The 27,109-nt window shown below is 39.3% G+C and overlaps 1 long non-coding RNA gene across 2 annotated transcripts; it reads right to left on the bottom strand.

Moving 5' to 3' along the window:
- Positions 1-3,544: 3,544 nt before the first annotated feature.
- Positions 3,545-6,038, bottom strand: LOC129728513 (uncharacterized). Of its 2 annotated transcripts, XR_008728649.1 has the most exons (4): positions 5,893-6,012; positions 4,616-5,601; positions 4,454-4,556; positions 3,545-4,368 (listed from the first exon to the last, which is right to left on the bottom strand). It is a non-coding gene; the product is annotated as an uncharacterized LOC129728513 (long non-coding RNA). The 2 variants fall into 2 exon arrangements; XR_008728648.1 differs by having other exon boundaries at positions 4,616-6,038.
- Between the last annotated feature and the right edge of the window lie 21,071 nt (positions 6,039-27,109).

Genomic DNA, 27,109 nt, shown 5'->3' with positions numbered 1-27,109 from the left:
CAGCGGAAAATGACCTAATACCACCCAATATGGGTATTTTCGGAATCGTGATGATGCACTGAAGCCACAAATCGATCTCAGACACAGTTTGAATTGTAAGATGGCAACTTCCGGTTTCTGGAAAACAGCCAAAAATGGTCGATTTCCATCCAATATGAGTATCTCCGGAACCAGAATGATGCAGGGAGCTAAAAATTGACCTCAGACACCATTTAGAATTGTAAGATGGCAACTACTGGGAAACTGCCAAAAATGAACGAACACTTCTCAATATGGATATTTACGTAATTGAGATGATGCATAGAAGCCAAGCATTGACCCTGAACACCATTTTGAATTCGAAGATGACCACTCGCAGTTTCTGGAAAACAACGAAAATAACTGAATACCACGCAATATGGGTATTTCCGGAATCAGGTTGATGCAAGAACAGATAAAAATTACCGATGACCAAAAAAAAAAAGAAAATGACCAATATGGATATAGGGTAGGGAACATATTTTAAGCAGCTTTAGGAACCGCCTGTGTATTCAGACGAAATACTCGAAATGTGTTGGGTGAAAATCAAACAATAGTATATCAATCTGTTCGCTATCGTTTTCTCTATCAGAACTTGTTTTCAGATTGTAAAACTAAGTTAGCAAACTTTGACAATCGTGAATCAAAGTTACGAATCGAGGGTCACTATTCCAATCACCCCGAACCTATTTTAAGCAGTTTCCATCTGTTTTGCAGGTGTTTTTTTTTTCAGCACCTGAAGTGGCTCCTGAATGGCTGCAATATAGGTTGATTTGTTTCAATTGCAATTGCTCACAGATTTCTTTGTGATTAAGGGTATTACTTATATTCGTAAGGCAGCTAGACAATCAAAGTTTTCGTTTCCATCATTGAAATTGTCGATATTGATCAAAATGCAGGAGTTTGAGGCCAGTTTTCTTCGACTGATTAAAATAGGCGCTACTGCTTAAGCCGTTCCTTACCCTAATCAAAATAAAGGTGATGTACAAAAGCCAAAAGTCTAGGACGTTGTCATTCCGATGAAACCAACCAATTCAAACGATTTGTCGTTCGACTTTGATCATATCCTATGGCTGATTCGTCGTGCATCTGCAGACTATTATTATTTCCTGTATGGACTTCCTCACTGCGACCAGAATCGTAGATCTATTGTGAGAGGACTATAGGGGCCGTTCAATAATTACGTAAGCATATTTTTTCACTTTCTCAACCCCCCTCCCTCCCTCGTAAGACATTGTAAGATTTTTTTGATACCCCCCTCCCCCCTAGTAAGATATTACTGCCAGCAGATTTAGATTTTAACTTTAGTTTTATCATCCTGAAGCAAGTACAATACTTCGTTTCCCCTTCGGTCCTTATTCGAGTTAATAGTCCTTTTTAGGAATTTTACTGTCCACACCTTCATGAACATGGTTATTTGAACAGCAGCATTAACAATATTTTTTTTACGTAAGATAATCAATTTACCCCCCTCCCTCCCTTGTAAGATAACGTAAGAAAATTGCACACACCCCCTCCCCTCCTATTTGCGGCCCCATAAACAAATCGCAAGGAATTAATGGCTTTGAAATGTTTAGAATTATTGGTGCTATGACACTCATAATAACCCGGATTCCGCGGCAGATGTCACTTTGCGACGTTTTTCTCACTTACGTGAGTCCCGTAATAGGATTTTGTTCACTTCACTCTGGTTTCACCGTGAAGTGACTCCCGTAATAAGCACCATTAAATTGAACACAAAAAAGGGCGAGACGAAGTTTGCCGGGTCAGCTAGTAGTATATATTTAAAACAATTACTGTTATGTGCTCCCGAAATCCTCTATGGCTATTGGTGAAATTTCCATCGTCTACTTCATGAAATAAATTCGAGAATTCTATGAGGTACTATGAGATAAATCGGGGTGAAATTGATCACCCTCAAAATCCATACATTCTATTGGAAATGTGCTCTTTTTCTATATGTTCATGATATATGATGATTCCTGAACTGGAAAATATCAACCACAGTTAGTTTGGAAACGAAAATAACGATATTTCAGGTTAAAAATTATTCATTGTGGTTCCTAAGCTGCAGTTTGCTAAACTTGCGCTCATTTGATCACCGTTAGATCGATTTCAATTTGGTTTGTTGCAAAAGTTCAAAAACTAGCTCTGAAATGAAAATCTTTATAGTTTTCTGCGAATTCATCCATATTACCACAGATAACAGATATCCAAGCTAACTTTGCTTCATGTGTAAAAAGACGCAACGGTTTTTTAGCATGTCGCAATACGCAGTATGATGGCGCTAAGAACACTTAGTGGTCAATGATTCGATAAAATCGATAGTTTTCCAGCTTTTATCGATATTATCGCAATGAGAATGGTTGCCGTTTTTAAATGTAGAAATTTTGAGCAGTCGTAATGTGTACATTATCGACTTATTTATTCAATCCCTCTGTATATTTGCGATAAATTTGTTTGTTTTAGTGTTGGTTTGAAAAAATAAATACATAAACCTCACAAAATCTATGTTATATCGTTGCATAAACAGCGACTGTATAATCTGTAAGAATTTTCATGCGTCTGGCAGCTTCGACCGTAAACCAGCGCTGCCATCACTAAAGTGGTTAAAGTCGCAAGTTGCAGGAAGATGTCGTTAGCATTCCAAACGAGTAAGAATTTGAAATCTTACACACGATTTCTGGAGTTTTTTGTTCTAGCTTGGATGTTTGTTATCTGTGATATTACTTTGATGGTATGAAATAATCATTGTTGAAAAATATATTTTGAGCTTTTATCAAACTTTACTCACTTCTCCAAATTTAACGTAATTAACCCTTAATTTAGATTACTTTAAGTAAATTCAATACTATTTTTGATATTTGGAAACTTGTTTGATTAAATTTGATTGAGTTTTGACTGAGTTAGAAGAATTTTTCGAAAATTTGTGAAACTGCACTGGGCATGCAAGAGTTAACTTTGACAGGTATGTGGATTTTTCAAAAGTTACATTTTATGACACGTAAACATTGCCTAGTGTTGTAAGATTAGTATCGTGTGATTAGAATTTTTATTCCGAATTTTCAGGTGATCAATTTCACCCCACTGATCAATTTCATCCCACTGATCAAATTCACCCCATTCCACGGTACTTATGATAAAGCGCTTATTGAAGAATGATCAGAAATAAGAGTGAATTTTCGATAAAATAAGTAGGGTATCGGCTCTATTGTCGTCAGGTTTGTCCAATTATCGTCCGGGGGGTTAATGAAGTCATAGAGAACTTACCTTTTGCAGAAAGACGTTCTGCATTTTGATGAGCCATCATGCAAGAAACTGACGCTCTAGGACATCATTTACCCCCCCCCCCCCGACGCTAATAGATAAAACCTGTCGATAATAGAACGGATATCCTATCTAGCTTTTTTATCTTTATGGTTAGTAGAAAAAGTTGTTCTACGATTTTATAGCTGCTTTAATTATTAACAACTTAAAAGAAAGGGTTTCTCTATCTTTGAAAATAACTGATATAAATTCAAAAAACTAATTTTTCGCTCTTACTGCTTTTATTTAAATTGTTACATTAAAACTATCTTTGAACGACTTTTTGAGAGAAACAATTTGCAATGCTGACATCGTGAATATTTAATTAAACCTAATAATAGGGTGCCCAATAAAAACGGCTTTATTCGCAGTGTTTTATTTCAAACATCCATAATTTTTTAACCAATTAATGGCGTCGGGTCCACCTGTGCACTGCACAGGTACACTATTCTCTAATATCCGAGCATATGCAATTATCGAAATATAATAACCTATAAAAACAAGTAAGCATACTAGCGACACCCTTTAATTCAAAGCATCAATCACTTAGGTTTGATTTGCTTCTTTCATTTAAGGAAAAAGAACTTAAATTAATTTTCGGTGCACATGTGACGAAATCAACCACGCGACGCCTCTGGAACCAGTTGATTGATTTTTTATCTTTTTAGATCTAAATAGGCTTTTTTTCTAGTTTTTCGATCACAAATATGAATACTTTCGTTAAACTTGTTGTTAAAAAAAAATTATTGCTGGGAAAAAACTCGAACTTGCGATTGCGTTGTAATGTCAATCACCTTTATTAAATAATTTACGCTCCCGGGAGATAAACCAAAGTGCTTCACGTCAGAACCATAACTAGATATATATAACAATCGATTATGAAAATAATTAAAATTAATTCATTATTATTATTGATAAAATTAAATTAAATTATACGGCATTTGTATTTTGATCAACACTAAACGGAACCAGCTCTCTGAATTGTAGCACGCGGTTTTGTGAAGCATCCGAGGGAATTGGTTCCTTTGTTGTATTCTTAGTCTCCTACGAAAACAAGAACATGAAACAGTTATGCTAATAATGTAATAAACAAAAAAAACCTTAATTTAAAACCGTTAAAACAGCTTACCCAGCAAAGTTATCTCTCATAGCAAGTATAAATATTTGTCGGAAGGAGAATCGTGATTCGATTTGACTTTAAGTAATTTCCAGTAGCTCCTGATCGATTATTCCTGCATATCAATAAAATTAAACATTATTAGTTTCCAACACTTTTAATCGAACTAATTACCTAGTATACACATCGGCATCTATATCACTTAAGTAATGTTAAATTGATTATCCTATATCCTGTTACCCAGTCAACTATCTGCGCCAATCAGAATCTACTTGGTGGTTGACTTTTTGCTGTTCCCGACGATCCAAATTTTCGGCAGATTATTGATAATTAGTACATTTATGGTAGCGACTTATGAATTTTTTATCGCCATTCTCCCAGAACTAACGGCAAACCTCAATCAATTTCTATCGGCTGTGCTCAATTTCCAACATTTTTTAAATTAATTACCGCATGGTTTCTTAGCACTGAACATTTCACTAGAACAATAATGTCCAACTTATTCGATTTTTTCACACAAAACAACCAAAGCATCCCGCGGCGACAGCGATTTGTACAAACATTTGCAACTTGCAAAAAACGAGAAAAAAGTACCGGCGCCGTCGATTTGTAGAGAGATACGTATAGCGATTCATTTAGATTTTAAAAAATCCATTGTCACAAATGTTTTTCTTGAAAATGTTACACAAACTTCGCTAAACTAGAAATTTTCTTCGGCCATTTTTCAAAAAAAAAACCTTACACAAAACAGCAGGAAAACGAGAAACAAACCCGCGACGACGGCGATTCGTACATTCGTTTCCGCAACTTTCGACTAACGGTGTTCCGTTTCTAAAACTGAAGATTTTAAAAATCGATTGTCACAAATCCTGGATGTTTTTCTGGATGTTGCACACACTTCACGAAACAACAAATTTTCTTCAACTTATTCAATTTTTTTCAAAGAACCAACACCAAGCAGCGAAACAACGAGGAAAAACTACCGGCGCTGGCGATTCGCAACTTTCGACTGACTTTGATGTTCCGTTCCGTTACCAAAATGAATTTTAGAAAATCGATAACGTTTATTTATTAAACAATCCACTAAATAAATTTTCTTCGGCTCATTCGATTTTTCCAGTTAACTAACACAAAACAGCAAAAAAAAAAAAGAGAAAAACCTACCGGCGCCGGCGATTTGTAAAAAGATTCGTATAGCGATCCACAATTTTTGACTAACGTTGCTGCTCCGTTTGCAAAACTGGAAACTTTTTTAAAAATTTATGTCACAAATGTTTTTCTTGAAAATGTTGCACACATTTCGCATAGCTAGAAATTTTCTTCAGCCAAATGATTTTTCAAAAACACAAAACGAGAAAAACCCGTGGCGACGGCGATTCGTACAGCCATCCGCAACTTTCGACGGGCGGTATTCTGTTCCCAAAACTGGAAAATTTTTAGAAATCGATTACCGCAAATGTTGCACACACTTCACAAAACAAATTTTCTTCGGCTTATTCGATTTTTCAAAAAATAAAACTTGCACAAAACAGCAGAAAAACGAGAAAAAACTACCGGCGCCGGCGATTCGTACAGCGATTCGCAACTAGCAATGGGCGATATTGTATCGGTATCGGAAATATCGATACTTTTGAGACGATATTTCGATTTTTTGGATCGATACACAAGCGTCCGATACTCGACCGTATCGATACTGAAAACCGCGATATTTGTATCGATATTCTTTTATGCATACGGACCAGCTAGCTGACATGTTACAAGGGCTAACATCTCAATGTGTACACGAGATCACCGCCACTTTTGATACGCTATGTTACGCTGTCTGTCAGCGTCAGTGGAGCCCACACATCGTAGAGCCGCTGCGATGTTGGCTGCGATAAAGCAAAGCAAATCGGATGGAGATGCCAGCTAGTTGATACGAGCTGGAACCACTGAAAAGCTGCCACTGTCAGTATAAGTATCGCACAAGTCTATTTGCACTAGCAAAACTTAAGCCTGTATTACACTCTTTGACCAAGCGTCAAATATTTGGCATTTTTTGACAGATAAAAATTTGGTCGAAGATAATTATTTGTCACTCTCCAATTTTAACATGAGGCAAACACGGGCAAACAACAACCATGATGTCAAATAAATTAGACCATTATGTCAGAAGGTCAAAAATTTGACCATTAGACAAAGAGTGTACTACAGGCTTTAGATGGAGAAATAGATAGAGAGAATGTTGTGAGCCAAACGAACTGTCAAAATCTGAGCCAAACGCAGCATAGGGCCAAATTCGAAATTTGTTTTACTTAAGCCACACATTTAAAGCCAAAAAGGAGTGCTCAATAATAACGTGTTCTCAAATACTTTCAAAAATAGGCATAGCTCTACGTTGCATTATTAAGGCACAAATAAGTTTTGTGCCTTAATAATGCAACGTAGAGCTATGCCTATTTTTGAAAGTATTGTTTCTCTGACAATTGATTAAAATATTGTTTGTCTACATTTATACTCAGCTTCATTTGTTTTTATTTCAATTAATTCTACTTTCTGCGTTAAAATGCATCCACAAACCCCTCAAACGAAATTCAACGTTATCAGAAATGATGTTTGGCTTCGATTTAGTTGGGCTATAACCCAACGAGCGGGAGCCCAACTAAAACGTAGCCCAACTAAACATAGCCCAACGAGCGAAATTTGACTGTATTTTAAAAACAAATATAAGTTTTCTGGTTACACTGTTCAGATCGAATATTTGCAAGCGGAAACTAACTCATGCTTTCCGTCGACACAAGTTAGAGTACAAGTGAAGAAAAAATTGCAATATTTATTAGTTAGAAAAATTCAGCGGTAGACTTCACTATCTTGTTTTCGCTGACATATCTAACTTTTTTATGTCATCAACTTCCTCATCAATTAATATGGAAGTGTGTCAATAATTTATACAAATAAGACGGGAGCTTCACAGCCCATTGGGCCAGTGAATACAAATCTTGAAGATATAAGTTGTTTAATTCATTTGTTTGCCAAAGCTCAGAATTTCTGCATTACCTGTATGTATTTGTTTGTGAAGTCATTTGATTCATGCTGCTCTACACACCAAAAATTCTCTTTATGGTTCAGCAAAGTACATTGCTGAAAGTGTATCAGCAAATCACTTGTTTACTGAATCACAGCATTTTTTTCAAAAGTTTACTGTAATTCAGTTCTACAATTTACTGAATTTCGTTCAGTAATTTTATTTTTGCTGTAAACCAGTATTTCATTGATAAATTTACTGAAAACCAGTAATCGATTCAGTGATTCGCAAAAATACAGCAAATCTATTTGCTGAACAGAAAACAGTAAATGAATGTTTGCTGGAATCCAGCGAAAGAATTGATATGTCAAAATATTTTACGTCAAGCTGACATTAGTAAAACGCGCCAAATCGCTGTGCAGCTGGTACGGGATCATCTCTAAGCTCCTGATAGCGGATATGGGACCATAGCTAAGTCACTGTTGGGCTAGATGAACTTAAAGGTTGAAATGATAATCATACATCTTTAGTTCAACAGTAATTTGGCTATGATCCGATGGGCGGATGGAAACTGGTGCCTGAGAGAAACATGGTTCCCTTGAACTAACTGGTTAACCAGTACATTGATTTATGCTTTGCTGAATGTACAGCAAATTGTCAAAGCTGACAATCAGCAATTTGTATTTGGTTTTACTGAACATGCAGCAAACGATCTGTCATTTTTATGCAATTGAGCATTACTGAATAATCAGCAAATTTCATTTTGCTGAACAGATTGCTGGAAACACAGCACACCAAAAATCAGCAAAATTTTGCTGGTTTCCAGCAATGAAAATTTGGTGTGTAGAGAATGCGGATAGATACCAGAAAAACAACAAAAAGTCGGCATATCAAATTTTCATTGCTGGAAACCACCAAAATTTTGCTGATTTTTGGTGTGCTGTGCTTCCAGCAATCTGTTCAGCAAAATGAAATTTGCTAATTATTCAGTAATGCTCAATTGCATAAAAGTGACAGATCGTTTGCTGCATGTTCGGTAAAACAAAATACAACTTGCTGGTTGTCAGCTATGACAATTTGCTGTTCATTCAGCAAAGCATAAATCAATTTCCTGGTTAACCAGTTAATTCAAGGGAACCATGTTTCCGTCAGGCACCAGATTCCATCCGCCCATCGGATCATAGGCAAATTACTGTTGAACTAGAGATGTATGATTATCATTTCAACTTTTAAGTTCATCTAGCCCAACAAGGACTTAGCTATGGTCCCATATTCGTTATCAGGAGCTTAGCGATGATCCCGTACCAGCTGCACAGCGATTTGGCGCGTTTTACTAATGACAGCTTGACGTAAATTTTTTGACATATCAATTCTTTTGCTGGATTCCAGCAACCATTCATTTACTGTTTTCTGTTCAGCAAATAGTTTTGCTGTATTTTCGCGAATCACTGAATCGAATACTGGTTTTCAGTAAATTCAGGGTGGCCACTCAATATCAATTTTCAATTTCCCGGTTTTTTCCCGGTTTTCCCGATGATATTTAGTGAAATTTCCCGGTGTTTTATTTTTAAAACATATGAGAAAAAAATCAATTTTCACATGCTTATTTGTGCCTTGCAAAAATAGTGTTACAAAACTATGAAAAACATTCCTCCTTCATCGTGTTCAGCTGTTTGTCGACTTTAGCAAGTACCTTCATGGTGATCTGCTGCACAATTTTCGCCCTCTTTATCTCCAAATCGTTGACAATCTTTGCCTTCTCGCGCTTTTTTGCTTCCTTCTGCATCTTTCTCTGTCAACCTTCTCTCGAGCTGGCAGTGCTTCTGTATCAGGATGCCAATGAAATGCGTGGGATGAATTCAAGAGTTGGGGCATAGAGTTTTTGTCTTCTAGAAAAATGTCCTCAGGCAAAACTTCAAGCGGATTTTGGGAAGAAGAGCCTCAGAGTGACCAATGAAAAAAATGCACATGAAACTGTCTAGATGCATTACGCAAAATGCATGAAACGTTGAGATCTGTTATTTCAAAACAATTTTTTTTTTCGAAAAACTTCGATCCTGGGACTTTAAAATTTTCGAGCTGGGGTCAATGTAATGTATAAGAAATTTTCTCATGGTCCGTAAAATAAATTCAACTGACACTCTGAATAAACAATTTGAAAAAAAAAATTATTTAGCTACTGTTTGTTTTTGATATAGAAAAAATCTGAGAAATCTTTAACAAATAGCTCTTCAAGGTGGCGTCTTTCCCCAACAAAATCAAGTAGTCAAAAGGTCCAACACAGAATAAAAAAATTTTTTTTTGCTGCTTGTGGTTAAAATCATACCAAAAATCGGGAAGTACAAACCGGGTAGCTCCGTTCCGGTCCGGTTCGAAATAAAATCGAGACTCGAAGTTTCCGGTCCTATTTGACTTTTGACCGGATTCTCCCCGATGCGATGTCGAACACTATTAACAAGAAGTTTCAATACGCCTCCCGCGACGCTGATAACTTTTTGACTTCTTTAAAATCTGACAATATATGTTACGGAACAGTAAATTTATCCACCTGATCAAGCCTGATTTTATTTGACGCAGATCTTGCTGCGAAGCCGCTGTCGACTTTAACTGAAACCAACAACCAGCTTTCCCCTATCCGGCAGAATCATTAGGTAAACATAAAAAAAACAGGGTCTCATGTTGACATTTCCTCAGAAACTGTTGAACAAATAAAGCGACAGACATGAAGGAGGATGATTTTCCCGGCGTGGAGCCTAATTTCCCGATTTTCCCGTATTTTTTTCCCGGTGATTTAAAATTCCCGGCTTTTTCCCGCTTTTCCCGTTTTTCCGGTAAAGTGGCCACCCTGAGTAAATGTATTTATCAAAAATTCAAAAAATGATCTCAGCTATAGTATCGATACTTCTGGTATCGATACTTTTTGACCGATATATTGAGTATCTCGATACTTTTGGTTCTTCGGGTATCAATACTGAAGCATCGATACTCTCCGTCGTATCGCCCAATGCTATTCGCAACTTTTGACTGACGTTTGCGAACGAGAGCAAAAAGAATACGGATACGCATACGTACGTAAACAAGAATGGCACGTTCGTACGAAAGCAACGATGTTCGAAAGCTCGAATTGGTTAGAACGAATCGGATTCGTATGTGTTCGTATCGCATTCGTACGCCGCTGCTGCTTTCGTACGAAAGCGATACGGCCGTAAACAAGAATAAGGGTGATAAAGCTTTTAAAGCACTTCTTGATTATCGCGCACTATTTCGGAACACTGTGCTCCGGGCGCTGCCGCTCAGCGTTCATTCAGTGCAGCGGCAACGCGACCGGTGCAAGCGAATTACATCTACATACAAGATAAGTGCTTTCATTCTCTCTCTTATTCCTTTATATACATTCATTCACACATTCTGCAGTATTTTATATTTACATATATATAAATTCCTATCCCCCATTGTATTTCTTTCTTTATATAAAGTGATTACCTTTACATTCATATTAAAACTGTGCATTTGATAACATTTGAGAACAGACAGTTCACGACCGTAAATGGCGGTAGGTGGACTGTCTATCACCCCGGACCTTTCATCTTCCTCTGAAGTGGATGAGTCCGGGATGGACTTTTCGGAAATACCCGAAAATAACAATGGTGAGTTCTTTGGCGTTATGAAAAAGCGCAAAAGACCTCGCAAAACAGCTTTGGTTACTACACCCACTGGTGCGCCAACGCGGGTTAAAAAGTACCAGGAGGGTCAACCCGGGCTCCGCTGGGTAGTATTTTTCCGGCCAAAAAACAAACCCCTCAAGGTTGTGCAGATCTGTAAAGCTCTCCGCACAAAATACAGCAGCTTGATTGAGGTTTATAAAGTCAAAGCTGATAAATTAAAAGCGACTTTTTCTGATCTCGGACATGCAAATGCGGTCGTCGAAGATCAAAACTTTACAATTGAATACCGGGTATATATTCCGGCACGCGCAATCGAGATCGAGGGCGTAATAACAGAACCCGATCTCACAGAGGAAGAAGTTATGAAAGGATTTGGGTATTTTAAAAATCCAAATCTTCCGAAAATTTAAATTCTAGAGTGCAGGAGAATGTACTCTAAGAACAACATGGGCAACTACTCCCCGAATGACTCTTTTAGAGTAACTTTCGAAGGAAAAGTGCTCCCCGATTTTTTCGAGCTGTACAAGCTTCGATTACCGGTACGACTTTTCATCCCAAAAGTCATGTCGTGTACAAATTGTCTGCAGCTAGGGCACACAAAAACCTACTGCAGCAACAAAACTAAATGCTGCAAGTGTGGGGAAACTAAAGAAAGTAACCACGCTTGTAGCGAACAGGAGGTAAAATGCTCTCTATGTGGTGGCGACCCACACAAAATTGAAACTTGTGCAAAATACAAACAACGCTCTGACGCACTAAAAAAATCGACCAAACTACGCAGTAAGCAGTCCTTCGCACAGATGCTAAAGACTGCGTTACAGCAGGAGGAAAATCGTTACTCCAGTTTGGAGAACGTTGATTCCAATGATGATGAAGAGGACTATCAACCTCTGCCGTCAACCGGAGCTGTGCGAAAACGGCCAAGTGCATCTTCTCCTAAACTCCCTAAAAAGGAGCAGAAGAAGACGCATAATGATACCCCACGTGGTCCCGCCCTTGAGCAAAATGCTAAAGCGCCACCACCAGGTTTTAAGGTTGATTGCGACAAAGAATTTCCCAAACTCCCAGGGAAACAAGCTGCTCCCACAGCTAAGTTGTCATCGGAACCAGAAATACCGTCTTCTGATGGACGTATTTCATTCAAAATGATTGTTGAATGGATATTCACCACTTTTGGTCTATCCGATGCTCTTAAAAGTATGATTTCGGCTTGGCTTCCAAAAATTTGCATGTTGGGTAAGCATCAGTCTACATTCCACCCAGAGCTAATATTAATCGGCTGCAGCCAGCACAAATAACGGAACTGCTTCCGACACCACGCCCTCTTTTGGGAGACTTCAATTCTCACAGTATGGCGTGGGGAGCACCTGGAGATGATAGCCGGGCTATTCTTATTGAAAGCTTACTAGACGAGTTCGATATGACCCTATTGAATATACCTGGGCTAGCTACAAGAATAGCAAGGCCTCCAGTACGAGAGAGCACTTTAGACTTGTCTATGTGTTCCTCCTCAATAGCTTTGGATTGTAAATGGGAGATTATTCAAGATCCCCATGGTAGCGACCATTTGCCAATAAGTATTTCGATTATGAGCAGGCTCCAGTCTGCTACCACAGTCGAAGTAGAGTATGATCTCACCCGGAATATTGATTGGGAAAAATTCTCGAACATAATATCCCAGGGGCTCGAAACAAACGAAGAGCTTTCTCCATCCGACGAATACAACTTCCTTGCAACATTAGTTTTAGATAGCGCATTGCAATCTCAGACGAGGCCCGCCCCTGAGAAAAAGTTGAAAGTTCGTCCTAACAAACAATGGTGGGACAAAGAATGCACCGAGATGAAAAAAACTCTAAAAGCAGCATACATAGCATTCAGGAAAGATCATTCCATTCAACTTTTTGATCAGTTTAGAGAGCTGGAACTGAAACAGTCTAAACTACACAAGCTGAAAAAAAGATCGTACTGGCAAAATTTCATAAGCACGTTACCCAGAGATGCTTCTATGAGCTACCTCTGGAATACGGCTCGGAAAATGCGCAATAGGTCCGACAACAATGAGGCTAATGAATACTCTGAACGTTGGATATATGATTTCGCGAAAAAGGTATGCTGCCCAGATGCTGTCCCATCACAGCAGAAATTCAGAGACACAACAGCGATTGAAGAACCAGAATTTTCAATGCTGGAATTTTCAATTGCCCTCGCGTCTTGCAGGAACAAGGCTCCAGGACCGGACAGGATCAAATTTAATTTGATGAAAAACCTGCCGGATTCGGCCAAGATACGATTTCTTAAACTGTTCAATACACTTATCAGGAACAATATGGTCCCGAAAGGTTGGAGACAGGTTAAGATTATCGCTATCAAAAAGCCAGACAAACCTGCTGCAGATCATCGCTCGTACAGGCCGATTGCAACGCTCTCATGCATACGCAAATTGCTGGAAAAAATGATCCTGCGTAGGCTCGACAACTGGGCAGAATCAACTAACCAACTATCAGAGACCCAGTTCGGCTTTCGTAGGGGCAAGGGCCCTAACGATTGCCTGGCATTGCTAGCCACAGAAGCGGAAATGGCTCTTGGCAGCAAACAACAAATGACTTCGGTTTTCTTGGATATCACAGGCGCATTTGATTCAGTTTCAATCGAAATTCTTTCCGAGAAACTGCATCAAAGAGGATTCTCCCCTATATTGACAAACTTTTTGATCAACCTGCTGTCTGAAAAGCATTTACTTTTCAACCACGGTTCTTCAACAATAACACGAACAAGCTACATGGGTCTCCCCCAAGGCTCTTGTCTGAGTCCGCTGTTGTACAACTTCTTCATCAGTGACATCGACACATGCTTGACGGACGGCTGCACAATGCGCCAGTTAGCTGACGACTGCGTTGTATCAGTCACGGCGAATCTAACTGAAGACATGAAAAAACAGCCTGCAAAATACGCTAGATAATCTGACCGGTTGGGCCAGTTGTCTTGGAATCCAATTCTCGCTTGAAAAAACGGAGATGGTAATCTTTTCAAAGAAGCGACCACCACCTCGTTTCGAGCTACTTCTGTCCGGAAAACCCATCACTCAGTCACCTAGCTTCAAGTATCTAGGAGTATGGTATGACTCTAAGTGCACATGGGAAAAACATATCAATTACCTGAAACAAAGATGCCAACCGAGAATTAATTTTCTTAGGATGGTAACAGGAACCACATGGGGAGCTCATCCAGAGGACTTGATACGACTCTACCAAACCACGATTCTGCCCGTAATAGAATACGGCAGCATATGCTTCAGAGGTGTCGCAGCTTCACACATGCTGAAGCTAGAGAGGATACAATACCGTTGTTTGCGTATCGCTCTAGGTTGCATGCAATTGACACATACCATGTCTCTAGAGGTCATTGCGGGAGTACTACCACTTAAAGTGAGGCTTTTCGAGCTGGCTCTCCGTTTTCTCATCAGATCGGAGATAGCAAACCCAATGCTAATCGAGAACTATGAGAAATGTTTGGAAATTGTTCAAAAACCCTGTATGTCAGTATACCAGCGGTTCATGTCAATGGAGATAAACCCTTCGGCTGTTGCTCCATACCGTGAGATTTCACCATCGCTTAACAATTCTTCTGTTGTATTTGATTTGACGATGAAACATGAAATCCATGGAATCCCCGAACACCTCAGACCAACAGTTGTGCCATCAATATTTTCGGCAAAATTTGGTCACCTTCCAGAAGATAGTTCCTTCTTCACGGACGGATCTGTAATGGATGGACATTCCGGATATGGCGTTTTCAACACGGATCATCGCATATCCCGCAAATTGGCACAACCTTGCTCCATATACGTAGCTGAATTGGCTGCCATACACAATTCGCTGCGAATTATCGAGCTCAAGACACCAGGCAATTATTTCATCTTTTCGGACAGCCTCAGTTCTATCGAAGCTCTCCGATCGATTAAACCGGTCAAGCACCCGTCCTATTTCCTCCCAGAAATTAGACGGATATTAGAAGTGCTGGTTGATCGGTCTTTCATTATCTGCTTTGTGTGGGTCCCCTCTCATTGCTCAATCCCAGGCAATGAAGAAGCTGATCTATTAGCGAAAAGGGGTGCCATGGAAGGAGATATATTTGATAGACCGATCACCTATACCGAGTATCTTCACCTGCCTCGACAAATGGCCCTGGCAAACTGGCAGGAAAGGTGGGATAAAGACGACCTTGGGCGATGAATGCACTCGATCTCGCCCAAAGTGTCTACAAAAGCTTGGTTCAAAGGGTTAGATTTAACTCGGGATTTCATTCGAGTTATTCCGCGCCTAATGTCCAATCACTATGTTGCAAACGCACACCTCTATCGAATTAACTTGGTCGATAGTAATATGTGCGAATGTGGAGGATACGAAGACATCGACCACATAGTTTTCGTATGCCCAAAGTATCATAGAGCAAGGACCAAGCTTAAAGATTCTCTCAAAAAACAGAAAGTGACGTCTACGATTCAGGTACGGGATGCGCTTGCTAGCCGCAACCCCGCGCTTGTAATACCTATTTATGACTTTTTAAAAGATATCAAATATCAAATTTGATTATCTCCTTGCTGTTTCTGCTTATTTTTCCCAACACAACTACCCTCAAAAAGTTTCACACTAATTCTGTTCCTTTTTTCTTCTTTCTTGTGTTATTCTTTTTTAGAAACATGAATCATTGCTTCTTTCTGAGAGACATGATCCACCAAACTTAGGTATAAGTTTTGATTTCGAAGAGATAAGGAACCATCACACCTCAATGAATAGTATTAAGAATTGATATTTAACATAGAGAAGAAATTTAATGTTATTGTTAGTCGTAGGTTTAAATGACATGTATTTTTAAATTGTATTTATAAAAAAGAAAAGATGAGAGGGTTTTTATGCCTGTTTGAGGAGGAGCAGTCGGGATACAGGCTCTACTCAAGCTGGCTTTTCCTACTCCAAAAGACATTCGGCCCCGTTATGCTTCGCGGTTGGGCCTAAATAAATATTAGAGTTATAAAAAAAAAAAAACACTGTGCTCTTGTAATTTTCCACAGAGACCAAAACTGATAAACTTTGTCAATTTAACTTAGAAATTGCAAAATAACTACGGACCACAAAGGAAGTTGATCCGCAGCTCAAGAAGTGCAACAGACAATGACTGAGATACTGAGATAGTTTCGCTATGTTGATTAATTATAATTAATTAATTATAATCGCTATGTTGATTAATTATAATATGTTCCTTAACGTCGCGTTTAAGTAACTCTTTCGGCCTCCTGCAAAAACGGCAGTAGAACGTAGCATTGAAACTGTGTGATAAATGCAGCATTGTATGCATTCCCAAATTATCACCTTGAACTAAACACAGTACGAACCGTACCACAGTTTCTCGACCATTCAGCGTAAATGTGATTCCAACTTCTTCTAGTTCTTCAAATTTGTCTACGAGTGCTGATATCAACTTATTGAATCCCAACGTTTTGATATCTACCTTCTTTAACATACCTGCCACGAAAATATTACATAACTTTCCCTGAAATTCTTAAGGGAAAGTTGTGAAATTGTAATATATGCCACATGTTGAGTTCCTGTTACTGTGTGAACTTTGAGTGTCGTTGAATTTAAATTCATCACTGTATAACCATATTGGTATTATTACATCATTTTCGTATTTTTCTCTGATTTGTTTCCATTTACTGGCAGCAACAAAATTTAAAATATCAACGGATTTTTCCAGTTTCGTTGTGTTGAAAACAGTTTTTTCCAACAAATCCTCACATTGGGAAAAACTTTTAATTTGATACTCAAGAGACTTTAACATTAAATAACTACAATTTTGTTCAGTATCTAAATCATCTACCGTACCGGCTAGTGTTCGATTAATACTATCATTTTCAATAGTAACCATTTTAGGTAATTGAAATCCTTCGTTTGTATTCAAATATTTGAAAAAAATGTTATCAGTACTTATAAAGGAAAACATTTTCTTTAGCTTAGATATGTAACACTTAAAATTGAATTCCTTCTCTGGTTCGTTAAATTGCCTGTCCAGCTCTAGCAAAAGGTGAGCAACTTCATTAAACATAGCAGAGACATGTTTTTGAATCTCATAAACATCCTTCCGGATAAAATTGTTCTTCATGTGCATACTTAGTACGAAACGAACAGCTGATTTATCAATGGCTTCTAATTTACTAAATGATGTGTTTGAGATCGAATTTGGTGTATACTCAATTATCGTTAGTTTTTGTTTCTTTTCAGGTAATTGATTCTCTATGTTCAAAATACTATGATCCCTGCTTGGATAACTCGACGGTCCTAAATTTTTATCAGTGCGTGCAGTGTTGGGTTCACCAATGTCGAATGTCTTAACATGTGTTTCTTGAATGGATACTGTTTGGAAAATATTTGGTTGCAATTCGTCATTGTGCATCTGTATAGGTGCCGCCACACGGACGCTAATTCCCTTAGTTTCTAAGTCATAGTTGATTGTAAAAAGCATTTTTTTTTCATCATAACGCGAGATTGTACTGTCGAAAGCTATAACATAGAGACCCTGAACTACTCCGGCATGCCCGAATAGTTCATGGCCTACTATTCAGTGATGAAAAAATGCTTTTTACAATCAACTAAGACTTAGAAACTAAGAGAATTAGCGTCCGTGTGGCGGCACCTTATCTATAGTTTACAGGAACAACATGGTACTCTTTTAAATGATTCAAATATATGTTTATATCAGAAAAAGTGAGATTACAGTGGGAAAGCATACAATTGATCATTTTCTTTAACTGAAAGTGTCTGATGAAGGACCAAGAACTTTTCCAATCGATTAATTGCAGCATACGATTCGCGCTGGCGAACTGAATATGCATGAGAGCTCATAAAATGCCACGCCAGCTTAGAAACCTTCGAAAATGCGATTCCGAATACGGCAGATAGTTCCAAAAGTACGCCAGTGGCTCTAGCAGCTGTGTTCAATTCGTAGCAAATCTCGTTGTAACAAACATAAAAAGGACCATCGATTTGGGATACCCCTTCTCCAATAGCTATCAACTTAAGAACAAGCGGTAGATTTCGTTCTTGGTAACTCGAATTGATGAAATCAATTTTTTTCCTTAGCAATAATAAGTGATTTTGCAAAAACGACTGTATCCTCCTGCGCCTCACAAATGGTGGGTTTGTATCGTGACCCAGCTGCAATAGGAGGCAGCACAGTATGCAATGCTAGCAGTATAGCACAGTGTTTGGTGTCTGTAAATTAAATTTAAAAAATTTCTGACAAATTCTTAACTATTTTTTGAGTCACCTTCACTGGTATCATTGTTTCTTAACAGATCCAATAAAGTTTTCGCTGAAGGATCCGCTGCCCTTTCCGATATATATTGAATTAACAAAGTACGTATGGCAAACAATTTGTTCAAACCATCAGTCGCACCCAGCGCCAAAAGCCGAAAGTCAATATCAATCTAAAAACCAAAAATATATCAGTAAATAGTACAACAGAAATAAAAATATTTACAGACCAACTGGAAACCATGCGAACTCTTATAATGTGGGCATGCCTTCAAAATTTTTATGATAGATTTTCTCTGCCCCAATAATTTTACTGACTCACTGACCATTTGTCAATCACTGCTGACCACGGTGCCTCATTAAGAGCAAGCCATTCGTATGCTTCAATAGATTGTTGACTGACAAAATCCTAACAACCCGTTTGTTTATCAGCTTAAATTTTTTTTAAATGTTCTTCTTCTCTTTCTTCGAGTTTACGTTTTTTCTGTTTTAAATTTCCGATTTTATTGATATTTTTGCCTCCTTGATTACGGCGGTCTCCACCTCGAGGAAGATAATAACTTTCCTGAATTGAGAAATGTTTTACATTATGCCTTAAAATATTAAATATTTGATTACCTTGCGTTCGAATCTGAATAGCGAAGTTATGGCTGAAGCGTATCGTTCCAAATCATCAGAACGCAGTTTTTTATCTTTTTCCAGATGTTATCCGCTAATGATAGTTGCTTTGCTTTACTGAGTTCTCCAAACGACGACTTTTGCAAGATATCTTTTCCTTCTTCAGTTGCATTCAGAAGTACTGTAAGCACATTTGAGGAAAACAAACCGGTGGACGATGATGAAGGCTCATTGTTTTTGTAATGCTTCGTTGTTAAGAACGTCAGGTTCCTGATAAATAGTGCTTGCTGCGATCACCAATAATTAAACGAAAAAGTAACCTCTGTAGATTCCGAAATTATACTGATATATATCTCACAAGATGTACCAGCAAATTCTAAATCACCATTTCCATTTTCTCTTATTGGAGATGTGGTATATTCCACCAAATTTTCTTTCGCTGCAGTTAACTTTGGCTCATTTTCGCAGAAAAATACTGGGGGCTCAGCTTCGTTTCCACACACCTTTTCAGCTGTCTCGCTCGAAGTCTCGTGTCTGCTTAATGCTCTTATTATTGCGGCTTTCTGCAAAGAAAAAAAGTTATGTTATTAGCACAGACTAACAGACATAACACGTCGAACAAATTTTCAATAAAATCATCGTTTGGATGATTCCAGTACTTTACGCTAGCAACACTAGCACCATCTGCTGTCGTGTTCGCGCTGCGTCATGTATTTCGACATCAGCGCCAGCGTTACTGCATGTGTCAAATGAGGAACTACAAAATATGTATGAGATTGCATGACAGCGCTCCAGACGACGTTTTCGCGCGATGACTGTTATTTGATTGAAAATTTGAAATGAACGTTTTTTGTGGCGATGGAGCTAGATTCCAGTTTTACGTCTGTTAGTCTGTGTTACTAGTTTCGGATGCATAAATTTCTAGTATTCTAAACTTACATTTTGTTTTTGCCAAGAGCGGATGAGTTCAAACACGACCGTCAGGTTCCACTGGACATCTGTTCTGTCTAAATATTCTTTTAGTTCCTCAACCGAAATTGTAACCAGCTCAAACAATCCGATACCACATTCTGTAGAAGTATTATAACGTTAATTATAATTCGCTACTTCGGACTACGATGGTTACTTACGGTTAAAAACATCAAAGCAACCTGAAAATCCACTCTCGTTTAGCAACGAAAAACCAGTGCACTCTGTTGTCGCCATCTTGAGCTTTGAATAAAATTTGCACATCAACACGCACGTAACATATATTTTTAGTTCACGTAACATTTACTAGTATGACACTTGAATATCAAATGAAAATCCATTGATGTTTACTGCGATGCGAATAAGATTTATGTGACACAAGTAACTCTTATTGGATTCCAATTTTTTTTGTCATTTATGTGACATTTCAGGTGAATCTTACGTTTGTCGTTGGTTCAGTGCACAACAGCTTCGCCGTTTTGATTTCTGTATATATTCGCTGTATATATAGAGAGTTTACGCGATACTTCATTCTGTTTGACGTTACCAAGTTCACGTAGATACCACATGATAAAACATTGTAAGCATGTGGTTTTCACGTAGATGTTGTGTTTGTCATATAAATCTGCAAAATGACAGAAAATGAATAAGTACAGAAAATTTCACGTAACAATAATGTTAAAAATATTTTGAGTGCAAATCTCGGGAAATTTCCGTTGCTCGAACGATTTGTTGAGGATACAGCGAAGTGGATTTGCCAACACATTGGAACATCGACTAATAATTATGGCGAGGATGCCATCGGGTCTTGGAGTATAAGAACGCTTAAGTTTCTTTGCTGCGCCCAGTATCAAGTGGGTGGTAATTTCGAATGTAGTCAAATCAGTTATACCGGCCGGAACGGCAGCCGCCGCAATGTCTGCATCAACATCGGAGGCAACTCTGTCAACAAACACGGAGGCGAAAAATTTTGTAAAGAGCTCACAAGAATCAGATTCTGAAGTCGAAGTCGAATCGTCTAAACGGACATTTATAGGTATCGATGAACTGAACGTAGGACGTACGATTTGTACAAATCACTATTTAGGCGGCGGTATTCGTCACTGGCGCTTTTAAAATTACTTTTTCAAACGACGATAAATTCGCTGAGCATTATTCCAAGATCGTTTCAGATTGCGCAACCGGCGCGTGCACCAAGCAGGACTATTTGGGCGCTTCACTAACGGTATATTTGCGTTCAACCTCTGAACTATGATGTCGCAAAATCGTGCAGTCATAACGTCGACATCAGTGCAAACATATCGTCAGTTGAATTCAATACTGGCACAACTCAAAATTTTGCAGTTTTGAGTTATTGATGGCAAACGATGCCAAATACTGTAAAGTTTCATCTCACAAAGACCCGTTTCAAAATTCACAATATTTCTAGAAATATAAGTAGATGTGCCTTTATTGCACAAAGCAAAAATATCCCTAAAAAGACGGAAAATGAGGTTCCAACTCTTATCACTTGCTTATTACATGCACATGATAGACCCGAACAAATTCAATTAAAATAGAAAATCTTAAAATTGGAATTTTTCACGAAAGTGAAAAAAGAAATTTTCGGCGCAAATTTTCAAACGCGTTTTTCTCGAAACTATGAATTTTGAGTTGTGCCAGTATTGAATTCAACTGACGATATATACAATACCCGATACCCGTACCCGACCCGTACCCGACGAGTTCGGGTCGGGTTTCGGGTAACGCAAAAAAATATTTTTCGAGTTCGGGTCGGGTACGGGTTTGAAAATTCTCGATAAGTCGGGTACGGGTTGGGTACGGGTAACAAATTTCCCATACCCGACCATCTCTAATATACAAGTCCAATCGAAACCCGACAAAAAAGCGATAAGTGCCACGAAATCGATTTTACGATAATTTAATGATCGTCTTACATTATCTGCACTTTTACTGGGGCAGTGCTATTAGAGCAGGAATTAGGTAGCGTGATTGTCAGGGGCGGATGGTGGCGGTCGACAGGTGTGATACAGCTATCAACAGGTAATTGGAGTTCAGAGGAACAGAAAACTAAATCCCGCGTGCGATCGTTATGATTCCGCTGAAGATTTTGCTGCCGTAGATTCAAAAAATCCATTCCATCTATCAGAGTCGCATTAGCAGCAGGTAGTTGATCGGATGCTGAGAGAGAATCGAGCAACTACATGATACGTGGCTCGTTGTAGTCGCCACAGACCAACACAATGTCATTCACAGTGCTTTTACCGGACAACTCACCAATACAATACTTCAATGACGTCGACATCCTGACTCCTATCTGGCGGAATATATACACCACACAGCAGCGGTTTGGTTCCTCTAACCGTTGCACGGACACAAACTTGCTCCAAACGATCTCCATTCACAGTTTCGATGAGTGAGCTATGATGACACTGCGCCATAGCAATCAGAACACCACCAAAACTGGATTTGTTGCTTTACGAGAGCATCACAAACCACCCGAGCATACAACCCTGGATCGCAGCTTGATCCTCTGCGCAACTTCAAGCTGGAGCAATGGTATTCTCTCCTAGCGAGTGGCTGGCTGAAAGCGACGGGCGAGAAGGCTGGCGGGAACTCGGCACTTACTGGCCGCTTACGTGCTGGTCTATTGTCATCATCATTTATATCCGACAGATAGCAGGCGGCCACGATAAGAGCGTGAGTGGCACTATCATCCTATCACTGCCAAGGGAGCCGGTCAACTTCACAAGTTTGGAGATTGGAGTTAAAAGGCCAGAGCACAATCAAATCTAGTCAGTGGTAATGCAGATTGTCGCCAAGAAGAGACGCTGACTAACGCGTCACTTTTAAGATTATTTGTTCATTAGTCATTTTAATATAAGTAATATGTATAAGAATAAATGTTTAATTATTTAAAATCTGTTTGAATATATCCGCCGCGTTTTATTTCGGTTACACTAAATTTTCATAGTGATACACGGACCCAGAAAATAGAGTGTACTGGTAAATTGGCCCAGAGAGCTTTCCAACTTCCTCCGCTTATGTATCGGTCGACGTAGGACTGGACTGCCGCATCGCCATCGAAGCCATCTGGATGGATAGCAGCCCGTAATCCTACAGTTGCTATTGCGCATGCGCACACTGCGATCACAACGATATACGTTGAATGAAGTCCCAAATAGTTGCAGTGAGTTGATTCGGTCGTCTAAGCCAGTCTCTGTTAGTATAATAATATCAAAACTACAATCACGGGTCGTCAAAAAGAGCTAGTTGATTTTCGTTCTTAATCCCCGCGTATTTTGATAATACAGCCAAACAGCACTACCATTGTCGTTGTCAGTACTCTGCAACACAGGATTATTCAGCGGGAGAGGAATAGAATTATTAAACAGATACTCGCCTTTAGGGGAAACCCGAAGGTTTCCACCGTCCACAGAAGAACGCAATATATTCAAGTTAGTAACTCCTGCGTTCGGGATTGTCTGTCTACGTTTTTTAAACGGTCAACAAATTCACGGAACAGCAAGCCAGTCGGCCAGCAGGGCCGGCGTCGCATTATTTTCCCGAATGGGTAGTTAAAGGGAAGGTTCATGGGTGACAAAGGCGTAGCCGAGGGGGGGTGCGGCCTGCTGATACCTGAACATAATTTTGCGAAAAATCTACACTGCATCAACAATAGGGTGCAAATGGAAATAGATTTTCAGATTTCGTTCAGTAGTAATGTTTGCATTAAAAAACGAACTTTTTTCGGATGGTGATAGAAAAACCAAGACAGATAATTGATTTTAATGAAATTCCCATGGAAGGTAATTATATAGACTCACTAGCAAAAGCAATTTCATGCCCTTGCGAGCGGCTTTCCGGAAGTTTACCAGAACATTCGCCATTGTGGACGAAAACATGCGTGTAGGCATGTTTTTTTGGTTCTTTCTTCGTTTTATTTATCAATTCCTCCTCAATTTTCGCGTCAAAATTGTTGTAGTAAGTCTTAGGCTTCTGGTTTGATTCTGGATTGGACGCAGCTGGGGAACGTTAGGTGAGTTGGCCGACCTGGGTACCGCATTGATTTTTAGCCGCTTCATCTCCTCCAACGATTACATCGAGTAGTCACCTCCAGATCCGGCCAGAGCACCTCGTCTTCGCCGTCTTCGCAATTTCCGGCAGGCACTTCGTACTATAAGCTTCCCCGTTCACGGCCAGTACGGAGCTTCTCGCTGATTGTCAGCCACAAACTTGGTGTGTGAAATGAATTTCACCTCAGAGCTCACTTCCTTCGGGGGGAAGTAAAATGCGGAGTGCCCTGCCAGTCGTTGCTATCCAGGGTGAGATAGGTCTTGGCGTCGACCACCACCATCACGTCGCGATTCGCCGGAGAAATCGACTCGACCATCTTATTCAGCCGCTGACACTGTATTATTGCCTGCAGCTCCGAGACCAATGGACGGGACTGCCGCTTTTTGATGTCCATATGTTCACCAGGTACTTTTCCATTGTTCGGCCGGTTGCACCGACCTCCCGATCAAGCGTACGCAGCGATGTAGCCACTTTTCTCTCGGTCTTTCTCTTCAGCATTCTTTGGAGCTTCTTGTCGCTCAGGGTCGTCGACCGTACGGAACCGGGCTTTCTTTCGATGCTTAGATTGTAGTCCAACAGTGCCAAGATGTTGTAGATACCGGAACAAGCCTAACCGGCGTCCTTTTCCGTACGATGTCCGTTTTCGTAACGTTCTTTGATCGCGCACATTTTAAACGGAGTAGCTTCACTGTTTGTGGTCCCCGTGGCTCTGTGGTTAGCGATGTCGGTCGGCTAGCTCTCCCACACGGTTGTGATATCGGGTTCGATTCCCGATCGAGTCGAGGATCTTTTCGAGCTGGAAATTTGCTCGACTAAGCACTGGGGCACGGTGTATCGTTGTACTTATCCTACACATACAAAATGTGCCAAAAACAATATCGATAACGAATTCTCTCAACTTATCTAGTTTATCGAGACCGCTATTAGCCCCAAGGTTAAACGTGCGATATTGTTTTGTTCACTGTTTTCTCCATTACGGTTAGAGTTCGAGCCTTTTTTTCCTGCTGACTCATGGGTTAATATGATTGATTCTGCATGGGTAGTTTCGTCAGTGCGTATAAAGATAAACCCATGGGAAAACGGCATTTTTGAGCATTTTTTTTTAATGCAAACGTAAGCGCTCAACAATTTTGTCTTCTCGAAAAATGTCTCTATCCAAAATTTGAGCTTAATCGGACTTCTGATGAGGTTTCACTTACAGTTGTGAAAGTATTACATTTTTGACCAACCTAAAAATGCACAAGAGTAGTTCTTGAAGTTTCCGAAATCGGTTTTTTTTATAGCAAATCTCTTAGAAATGCATGAAATATCGAGGTCTGATATTATTTCATAAAAATTTGTTTAAAAAAATTAAATTTAAGGGACATGGAAACTTTTGCGTTGGGTGACTCGAGCTACACAAGAACACACAAAAGACACTCCCAGCTCGAACATTTCTTCCATCGATCAAAAAACTGTAACTTTGACCGCTTCGAGGCTCTACTTTCCAAAGTCCGATTGAGCTAAAATTTGGCATGGGAATTTTTCACGAGAAAACAAAACATTAGAACTCTATCGTAAATGAAATTTCGAACTCTATCGTAAATGAAATTCTCAATCGTAAATGAAACAATTGAAAAAATAATCCTTCTCCCTTATAAACTTTACAACTGTACATCATTCTGTAGATTTATAACCTCTCGCTCAACGATATCCATCGTAAAATCTGTCGCTCGCCACATTACTTTTTTTTTTTGGTTTGGTCCGATAGTTCCGTGTGGGTATGTACCCACATGGATATTTTCCGAGTGGGTACTACTACCCATACTAGCCACATGAAACGCCGGCGAGGAAGAAGAAGGGTCTAGTGCACGAGTTTTCAAATTCATACCAACTTTATACGATACGAAAGATAGGCTCACAGACTAACAGACGTAACACTGGAATCTAGCTCCATCGCCACAAAAACGTTCATTTCAAATTTTCAATCGAATAACAGTCATCGCGCGAAAACGTCGTCTGGGGCGCTGTCATGCAATCTCATACATATTTTGTAGTTCCCCATTTGACACATGCAGTAACGCTGGCGCTGATGAAATACATGACGCAGCGCGAACACGACAGCAGATGGTGCTAGTGTTACTAACGTAAAGTACTGGAATCATCCAAACGATGATTTTATTGAAAATTTGTTCGACGTGTTATGTCTGTTAGTCTGTGATAGGCTGGTTACGTCTTTATCTTTCGGAACAAGCCGAATGATTTCAGCAGAATCGATTAAGTCAAGGCACCGTGACACAATTTTTTGTATGTCACTATTCGTTGTTAGCGGGTTCAATCCAGGTATGTATAGCCAAAATCTATTCGGTGCGACAGCAGGAAAAAGTCATGAAACAGAATGGTCGCTTAGATTTATTTCTTTTGTTCCAGATTCTGCAGTAGCATGAATGAATGGCTGGTGCTCATCACGCCGGCGCTTCGCACTGCGTCTAGGCCAAACTGAAGTATCACATAGGGAAGGGGTAGCGGGTGGCAGTTTCGGTTTGGGTGCGAAATCATCTATCTTTCTACTCAACGCTTCGACAACGCCGCACAACTGTTGAAATTGTGTGTTTAGATTTGGTACATCGGGTAGTTACGGTTGTTTGATTTCCGAAATATATGAGCCTATACTGCGACCTTTAAGCTCATCTCTACAGGAAGAACAAATGAGCAAAATCTTCCCGCAAGCAAACGCATCTTTCCTTACCTTAAGACCACAAAAATACGCAACTATTGACGGAAAAACATTGTCGATATGTTGTATAGGTAAAGAGTTTTTATTTTTCAATAAATTGTTCAATAAAAACATATGTTTAAGCTCTTGAGGTCATCCGAAGAATACTCTGTTATTAAATTTGAACTGAAAAAAATAGAGCCAAAAACTGTTTTTTTTCGAAACCCACTCCAAGCTACTCACGTAAAACTGCTCTATGTCGGTCAATTTGATAGTTACAAAAGGGTTTTTTGTTGCTTAAAATAAGTTAACTGTGCCGAAGAATGTATA

This window comes from Wyeomyia smithii, chromosome 1 (assembly GCF_029784165.1).
Source record: "Wyeomyia smithii strain HCP4-BCI-WySm-NY-G18 chromosome 1, ASM2978416v1, whole genome shotgun sequence".
Classification (NCBI taxonomy): domain Eukaryota; kingdom Metazoa; phylum Arthropoda; class Insecta; order Diptera; family Culicidae; genus Wyeomyia; species Wyeomyia smithii.
This window is presented reverse-complemented; position numbering and strand designations above follow the sequence as displayed.